The following is a 9,059-nucleotide window of genomic DNA, read 5'->3' on the forward strand; positions in this document are numbered from 1 at the left end:
TCTCACAGTCCAGATAGGCCAGACCCCAGCAGCAAGCTAACCTACCGGTTGGAGCATCTGCCCCTGGTGGTCAGTGCATGTCATAGCAAGTGGTTGAGCAGCCTTAGCATATCATTAGCATATTACACTTTGATTGGTTGAACAGACAACTGGACGACCAGACACTTAGTATATTAGGCTTTTATTCTGTCGGATAAAATAGATATATTACTGTCTACTTTCTAAGCACTTTACATGCATGATCTCATATATTCCTCAGCATAAGCCTATGAGGTTATTACTCATATTTTATAAGTAAGGAAACATAGAAAGATAAGTAACTTGCCTACAAATAGCTAGTTAATAAGAACATAACCAGGATTTGAACCTGGGCAGTCTGACTCCAGAGCACTTATAAGTCTATACTACATTTCACTTTCTTTCCTAACTTCTAGAGCAGCCGTGGGCAAACTACGGCCCTCGGGCCAGATCCGGCCCGTTTGAAATGAATAAAACTAAAAAAAAAAAAAAAAAAAAAAAAAAAGACCGTACCCTTTTATGTAATGATGTTTACTTTGAATTTATATTAGTTCACACAAACACTCCATCCATGCTTTTGTTCCGGCCCTCCGGTCCAGTTTAAGAACCCATTGTGGCCCTCGAGTCAAAAAGTTTGCCCACCCCTGTGCTAGAGTCTGGATGAAATAGTTGGATTGAGTGGACAGTTCCATTCTGCAGCATAAGAATATTGTATTTGAGGATCTTCATTTTCATGTATTTTCAGAAAGTCTCCTGAGGCAGTACTTGTGCTTTCTATTTAGAATAAATTTAAACTAAATCATATAGGTTAAAAAGGGATTGTACTTATCACTATGAACTTCCCTCTTAGAACTGCGACATCCCATAAACTTTGCTTTGTTCCAGTTCCATTTTCATGTGTCTCAAGGTATTTTTTTTTTGTTTCTCTTTTGATTTCTTCTTTGACCCACTGGTTGTTCAGTAGATAATTCCTTCTCAAAATGTGTATTTTACTTCAATTGGAGGAGCAATATCAAATAGAATAATTACAGTTTTCTTGCCTTAACACATAAGTCTTTCTCTTAGACCTTAATACATAAATACATGAAATTCTTGCTTCACTTCCAATCTGACCTTGATACTAAATGCTCTCATTTAAGATATCACCTCCTTAGGCTCCCAAGGCATCCTAGTGTGTCTAGGAGGCCCATAAGCTCACTCAGACAGAAAGTCAAACCCCTCTGTTTTCTGCCCATCTATTCCTTTTGTTACTGTATTTTTTCTAAAAATCTATTTCCAAAGTTGTTTATTCTTATTTCTGTTTGCAGAGAAAGATTATTTCCCAACAGATCTGCAGATAGGAGATTAGACAAACTATGCTAAGATCAAAACTCTCCTTCCATTAAAATGACCAGTTCTAAATAACCCTTTTTCTTTTTCAAAACATAGCAGTTTAACTTTTCTTGAAGAGATCAGATAGTTGGGGGTGAACCTTGAATATAAAGGGTTTAGACTTCATTCTGTAGTCATTGGAGAGCTACTGATGATCTAAGTAAGGTGCAAAAGGCTTTCCAAAGATTCTGCTGGCAGATGTAGGGGATTTACTAGTAGAAGGGAGTTAGAAAATTGAGACTGAGGCTAGTAGACTGTTGCATTATTGCGGATGCAGGTGTTCTCACTTTGGAAGGGGCAGAGAGAATGCAGAGGGATGCTTCTGAAAATAATGTGAAGCAGGAATCCATGCAATGTTTGATAGAATGTAGGCCTCCAGGGGAATGGAGTAAAGAAGAAGCCATGGGTTCCTCTGTTTTAAGGCTGGGTGACCAAAGAAAGGATGATATAACATAGATGGGGGGGAGCTGATTTCGGCAGCAGGCATAGGAAGTGGTTTAGGGAGCTGGACGAGAGAAAAAGAAGAGGATGAGTGATTTCGCTACACTTACGTTTCATATAATGGCAGTATAACTGCATCTTATATTTTACATACAAGGGCAAAATTCTTTGAGTTGAAAATTAATATATTCTGCGGACTCAAAAGTCTTATTCCTGAATTCTGTTTCTTCTAAGTAATTTCTAAATTATAAAAAACATGAGTCATTAACTTCTAAAAAATAGGGCATCTAATTTAGTCCTACGAAAACCTGAGAGTGCCTGTTAAATCCAGCAAGTACTGAGGTATATCACAACACTTCTTTATAGAAATTACATACTTTAAAAAAATCCCTCAAATACTCCAGTGGCCCTAAAATAGCCCATTCATAGTAAGTGCTCTATCTATTGAATGAATGAATGGATGGATGGATGAGAATATAGCCAGTGGCAGTTGGTTAAAAACTAATAAAAAATAAAGATACTAACTTGGGAGCTGTCCAGATATTAGTGAAAATTCGTCAAGAAAACCCTAAAAGAATGAGATCCAATACAGAAGAGCAAATGGTCTAGGAATATATCTTGTATTACAACTAAATTTACAGTATGGAGAGAAGAATGAGATAAATAAGAAATTGCAAAGTATAAAGAGTGGACTATGATGGTAAATCCAATAAAAGACCTAGGAGTGAGAAGGCTAAAAAAAGTTGCTGATTATGTGTGCATTCTAGTGAAAAAGCCAGTAAGTGGGAGAGGGTAGAAATTGTGCTAACATAACAAAACTGGATATATGGGTAAAGAAACTGTTGTACAGTTGTGTTTTTGGCATTTGTCCCATACCCACAATTTACAGCATTGGTTTGGTTCACAAATACAGGTAATTGCAGATCAGCCCTCACCTTCATTCTGCACCCTGACAATATATAAAGTTTGCTTAAATTCTCAGTGCAGCTGACCATGCATTATTGTGCCAATCACAATTCAGGAACCTTTCTTTATTTGCCAGGTATTGTTTGAGTGTGAAAAAATAAAATCAAGTGACGCAAGTAGCTTTTCTGTGGCTGTATTGTTTGCCGAAGCTATGATTGGATAAGTTCCAGTAATACTTTTAGGATAGGTCCAGGCATAAATAAAAAAGCAATGTGTAGCTTGAAAGAAAGCTGTAGAAGTATTACAGGATTTTATAGCTTTAATAATGTCCTTAGAGATCAGAGCCTAGACCAGTGATGGCGAACCTATGACACGCGTGTCAGAGGTGACACGCGAACTCATTTCTCTGGTTGATTTTTCTTTGTTAAATGGCATTTAAATATATAAAATAAATATCAAAAGTATAAGTCTTTGTTTTACTATGGTTGCAAATATAAAAAAATTTCTATATGTGACACGGCACCAGAGTTAAGTTAGGGTTTTTCAAAATGCTGACACGCCGAGCTCAAAAGGTTCATCATCACTGGTCTAGGCCCTCCTTTACACTGAAAAAAATTTAAGGCCAAAGTAGGTCAGATGACCCACCCAAGCTCACCAAACTAGTTACTGGCAGAGCTAGAACCAGGAGGCAAATGTAATTCTTGTTCCCAGGACCCTCCTTATTTTATAAGCCATATGGCCTTCATGCTAATTCACAGAAATTACAGGTGCCAATAGTTTTAGCTCTGGTATAGTCTAAAAACATCATATATACAACTTGCAAGTCCCTTTAGTGTCTGAGACATTTTGGAATTAACTTTTTCTACTATTCCAAACTGAGTCATGATAAGCAAAATTTTAATCAAATCTTTAATATCAAATGTTTAAAACAAATTAGTTCAGTTGAACAGCTTCCCAGATCTTATCTGCCTGTTGTTTAGTTTCACAGGTTAGAAACTAGAAAACACTTTACCTTTCTCATGAGGACTTTGAAAGGGTTTTAATAATTAATACAGTTTACATTTAAAAACTAATACCTTTTAAAATACACATCATTTTATAGTAAAACACTGTAAGGAACATTAGATCAAGTTCTGTCAGGGAATGCTAAGTTAACATTTTCTCTCTCTCTCTGCCTCTTTGTCTCTGTACATGACAAGTGAAACAATTCCCCCAATACATTAAAACATGTAACAATTTTTTAACTGATCTCTTTAAATCATGGTATTCACTATGTTATCCTATGTAAAGAGGCCATTGCTCATGGTGGGAACAATATCTGATATGGGTTTGTTTGGTTTTTATCAGTATTTACAGTTTAGATTTCATTTTATTTTTTATAAGACCTTTTATATCAGTTCAAACTAACATTTAACACCACCTTAGCAAAACAGCCCAATGTTGTTCCAGTACACCCCCCCCAATACACACAGACCCCCACACATCCCTACATACCCCCCCCCCACACACACACACACATTCTACAGGCCTTTTACAAATATTAGAAGCCTGCAGACAAAACAAAAGGGTCACCCGATACTCATTATATTATTGAGGATTCATCTCTCTGGTCTATCTGAACAGAGAAACCAGCATAATTATTATAATCCAGTGGCAGAGAAGGCATTTTAGAATAAGATCTAATTTATTTTCCAATGATTTTTTAAAACTCTTGAGGCTTTCTGCAGTTTATTGCTTAAATGGTTTTTGAAGTTATGCAAGCGAAGAAAACACACGAAGGTGTCTAAACTAGCCAGGTAGGTTCTAGCAGATACCATACTTGAAGAGCCTCAGGAAGGCCATGGGAGGTAGACACAGGCTGGGAGGGGTGAAAAGTTGTTATACTTTAGGCTGGAGTCCAGGGAAGTCAGGTAAGGCCAAGCGTAGCTGGCAAGTGCCATCGTTCTAGATAACCAAGGTTCCCAGAGTCCAGGAAGTCAGAGCAAGTTGGAAAGAAAGGTTCTGGAGAACAGGTGACACTTTGTTCTTCCTGCTGTGTGTGGCCTTGACAGGTCCCTGACTATTGACTGCTACCAGAAAGAGGTCGGAAGTCCTCCTGGGAAGTCGGCCTCTGGCTGAGGCCAAGGAACCCGGATCACTTAGAGCACAGGGCTTTGCCGTGTTGGATCTCAGATTACTGAGGTCCCTATTTCAAACTACACTGTGAGCCTTGAAAGGAAGTTACTGACTATTGGTACATTTCATACTCTTGATATGCCAATTAAAGCTAAGGAAATTTAAATTTCTGATACAGATAACTATGAGGGAATAGAAATAATAAAATGACAGTAGTTGGTAGGTAAGTCCATCATTTGACAAGCTGTGTGTTCTTAGGCAGGTTATATAACCTCATGGATTCTCATTTTTTTTCACCTATAACAGAAGATTTCATGCTATACAATATACAAAATACTAATCAAACTAAAATACTAATCCCTGGGCCATGGTCAGTATATGATATAATTACATTATTTTACATATTCTTTTGTTAGCCAACAAAAATTACTAATGGCCTACCATGGGCCATTCCAGATTCTTGGTTATGGACACAGGTCAGTGAGCCAGTAAGATGTCCTTGTCCCCAGGGAGCTTGCTCTCTTACACACTTCCTGTTTATGGATTCCAATTACCCACTTTCTTCTTCACAGAGTAATACAATATTAGAGAACAAGGTTAGGAGATAAGGAAACCCTCAAATAGTTATAATGATGATGAACCACGGTGTTGAGCACTTAAAATATCTTGCCTCATTACAAATTATGGCAAATTGGATCACAATAGATTAAACTCACTACTTCAAGTTATCCAAAACTATTAAATACAGTATTAAACCTGAGTAATTCACATACATGTATCTGTAATATTTGTTCAAACAACTGATTCATTTTACTTAGAATTGCTTTACTGCATCTTGTATACCTCGATGGCATCTCCTTTACTCTCAAGTCTTTGACTTCTTCGCCTCCGAAATACAAACACAAGCTGAAACATGACCTCTTAAAAAATTAAAAGCCATATTGACACATAGAGTGTAATTTTTTCTTATTCACATGCTTCATTTTGTTGATTATGACTTTTCAATATCACTGAACCACAAAAGTAAATTTAGTTAGGGCTTCAGTATTTTTTGTTTAAAAGACTAAAGATTGAGCTTCAATTCTCACTTGCCATGAGGCTAAGGAGATGAGGTTTTAGGAGAATTCCGTCTAAAGTGCATACATGAAGAGCAAGGGCACTAAAGAGAAAAGGATGTGAAGCCACCAATGAGAAGGGAGGGACTCAGCTGAAGGCAGCATCTAGTCAGCCCGCTGCTAGGTTTTACTCAGCAAGAGATAATGCTGCTCATTTTCCCCCCAGTACAGAGCAGTGCAACAAGGAATGGGATGAAGTTGATCCTTCAGTACACAGATGAAGGAAACTTGACAGCTTTCCAGGCCTTTCTGAGAAGGGCTTTAATCTCATTATTGCATAACGTATCATTATTTGTTTGAAGCATTTAGATATCCACAGTCAACTAATTATTGTAGTACATCCAAAGACAAATGTGTTGTATTGCTCATCCTTTTAGATCATCCATAAGGTTATACCTCTCCTTTAGATAAGATAATCGATATGTGATTACATGCTAAATTTTCTGTATCTTTAAAAGATATATAGGCAACAGTGCTTGGCATACACACACATATATATGTACACCCACAGAGTATGACTCTTGGGGGCTCTGTCACGGACCTTATGCTTAGAGAATCTCTCTAACTATAGACCTATGCCCAACATAAAGAATCCAGAAACTGAAGGACTGTCCCCACTCAGAGCCTGAGTCATGCCCTCCTTTTTTATGCCTCTCTGGTGATCAGGAATCCCTGAAATCCCCATCCAACTGGCCATGAGTCTGCTTTATCTTCTTCCCTAATTCTGTTCCCAGGCATTTATTATTCTAACAGTATGGCCTGAGGGATGCCCAAACCAGCAGGTGTTTGCAAGGGGTCTGATGCATATGTGTGAAAAGATGTGGCCACAGGCATAGTCTTGAGACCTCTTTACCTTGTGGGATGGAGCTGGGGATGGGAAGAGAAAAGGGCTAGGCTGTGGGATTTGGAGCAGACTCTACTAATACCCTCACTTTTTAAACATGAAGCTCCAAGATATCCAAGGTCTTTGTATTTGAATTTTGCTTGAAGGTGTACTTTTTAAGGTAGGAGGATGGAGGAGACTTCATTTGAAGATATTTACCATGATTGATAACTTGGTATATTGTATGTGGGCCTTTATTGATACTTTTTCAGGTCCCACAAATGTTAGGAAAGGGACAATATGTGTGTAGTAAGTAGAGTTAGTTTGCCTAGCATTTCTGGTATATGAATTTCTAAGAGAATGGCAAAAAATCTTTAAACTTTGTAAGGTGTGCTTCAGACTGATTTCATACTGAGTCCACATTACTTTGGATTGCTTTTCCTAACATGTCTCAGCAAAACATTAGACAACCTGGTTAAACAAAGCCTAATTCCCACACAGCTCCACCTTCCTTACTTGGCAAAGATTTAATCTGGTAACACCCTTTAAAGACCATTATTCTAACCACATCTAAAAGAAATAGCCATTACAATTCAATACAATGTTCTGTTTTGTTTTAAGTTTAATTCTATTTCTGACCACAAGGCAGGTAAAACCAAAGAAAAATATCCCTAGAAGAATAACATACTTTAAACTTTTCTTCTCACTCATCCTCTCCTATTTATTTTTAACCAAAGCCATACAAACTAAACAAATAAAACTAAAAAACACACATAACAAAATAGAAACACGGTTAAACCCCATGGGGTCATTCTAATATTAATTTCCCTAATACTTCCAAGCCACAATAATAATACACTAGTAAATATTTATTGAGAACCCTCTATAGCCATAGGTTATGCTTCTGAGTGTTGGCAGTCAAGGGATGTATGTATAAGACAGTGTGGAAAACAAGACATAAGAAATGCCAGGCAAGTGAAAAAAGTCTCAATGTAAGGGCAGGGGCAGGAAGGATTATTTTATTTTAGGCAGTGGGTAGGAATTAAATATATTTGGCAAAAGGCAAGAGGGCATTCCATAATTGCATTTTAATTTAGTTCAGAGCCTTCTGGAATATTCCAAGTTTAAGTATTGAAGGCGTTAAAGCATCTTTCCTTCACATATCCAGGACACTTCAGATTTGCCAACTGCCTAAGGCAATGATGGCGAACCTATGACACGCGTGTCAGAGGTGACACACGAACTCATATTTTTGGTTGATTTTTCTTTGTTAAATGGCATTTAAATATATAAAATAAATATCAAAAATATAAGTCTTTGTTTTACTATGGTTGCAAATATCAAAAAATTTCTATATGTGACACGGCACCAGAGTTAAGTTAGGGTTTTTCAAAATGCTGACACACCGAGCTCAAAAGGTTCGCCATCACTGGCCTAAGGTAATCTGACATAAAGATCACAAACATGGGCAGGAGAAATAGACAAAGGTTGGGCATTTATTTTCAGGGCATTATTTCTGAAAAGTGATGACTTTTTAAGAAAAGTGATGGCTGTAAAATGCATTGAAAATTTTATCTTCTCTTTGGATATTGATATTCAGTGGAAATATAGAATATAGGAAACATCTGATTTTCTAACATTAACTCCAGTAAGTCATTGAATTACCACAGCCATATATGGATCAATGATGAACTGACCCCATGATACACACCTGGTGATTCATAGCTGAGGACACTCAAGGTAGGCTATTCATAAGCCATCCAGATTCCTCAACATATAGCATCTTTGGAAGTAAGTCAGCCCAGTGGAGTTTACTGCATTCTGTATTGTCAGAATACAATTATGGGCATCATAAATTCCTTAGGCCTGACTATCTTTCATTATGTTAGCCATTGTGAAGTCCCTGGTGAAAGTTCTGAACCACAAACGTGTAGTCCACAAATTATGATTGGAGAAATATCACCATAGGCATTCAATTAAATTTGCTGAATTAGATTGAAGTCACAACATCAGAAATAATGCTTCAGCAAGAAAGCAAAATGTAATGTCAAATATAGTTTTTGTTTTTATATTAGTTTTAAATTTATCTAATTTTGAAACATTTTCTAAACTGAATCTTTTTAGGTATGGTACTATGTATAGCCCATTATGGCAAAATATTTTTAGAAAAGAAACTGTGATAAAATTGGGAGGTATACAGAAATTAAGCTGTTTGCATTAGAAGTACAGAGGGAGAGGGAAAATTTGAGCTAAGCCAAACATATTCCACC

General features: G+C 37.0%; 1 long non-coding RNA gene across 3 annotated transcripts in view; it reads right to left on the minus strand.

Moving 5' to 3' along the window:
- LOC118661879 overlaps nucleotides 1-9,059 on the minus strand; it is a 107,457-nt gene that overhangs the window by 24,784 nt on the left and 73,614 nt on the right. The window lies entirely within an intron of this gene.

This window comes from Myotis myotis, unplaced genomic scaffold, assembly GCF_014108235.1.
Source record: "Myotis myotis isolate mMyoMyo1 unplaced genomic scaffold, mMyoMyo1.p scaffold_m19_p_8, whole genome shotgun sequence".
NCBI lineage: Eukaryota > Metazoa > Chordata > Mammalia > Chiroptera > Vespertilionidae > Myotis > Myotis myotis.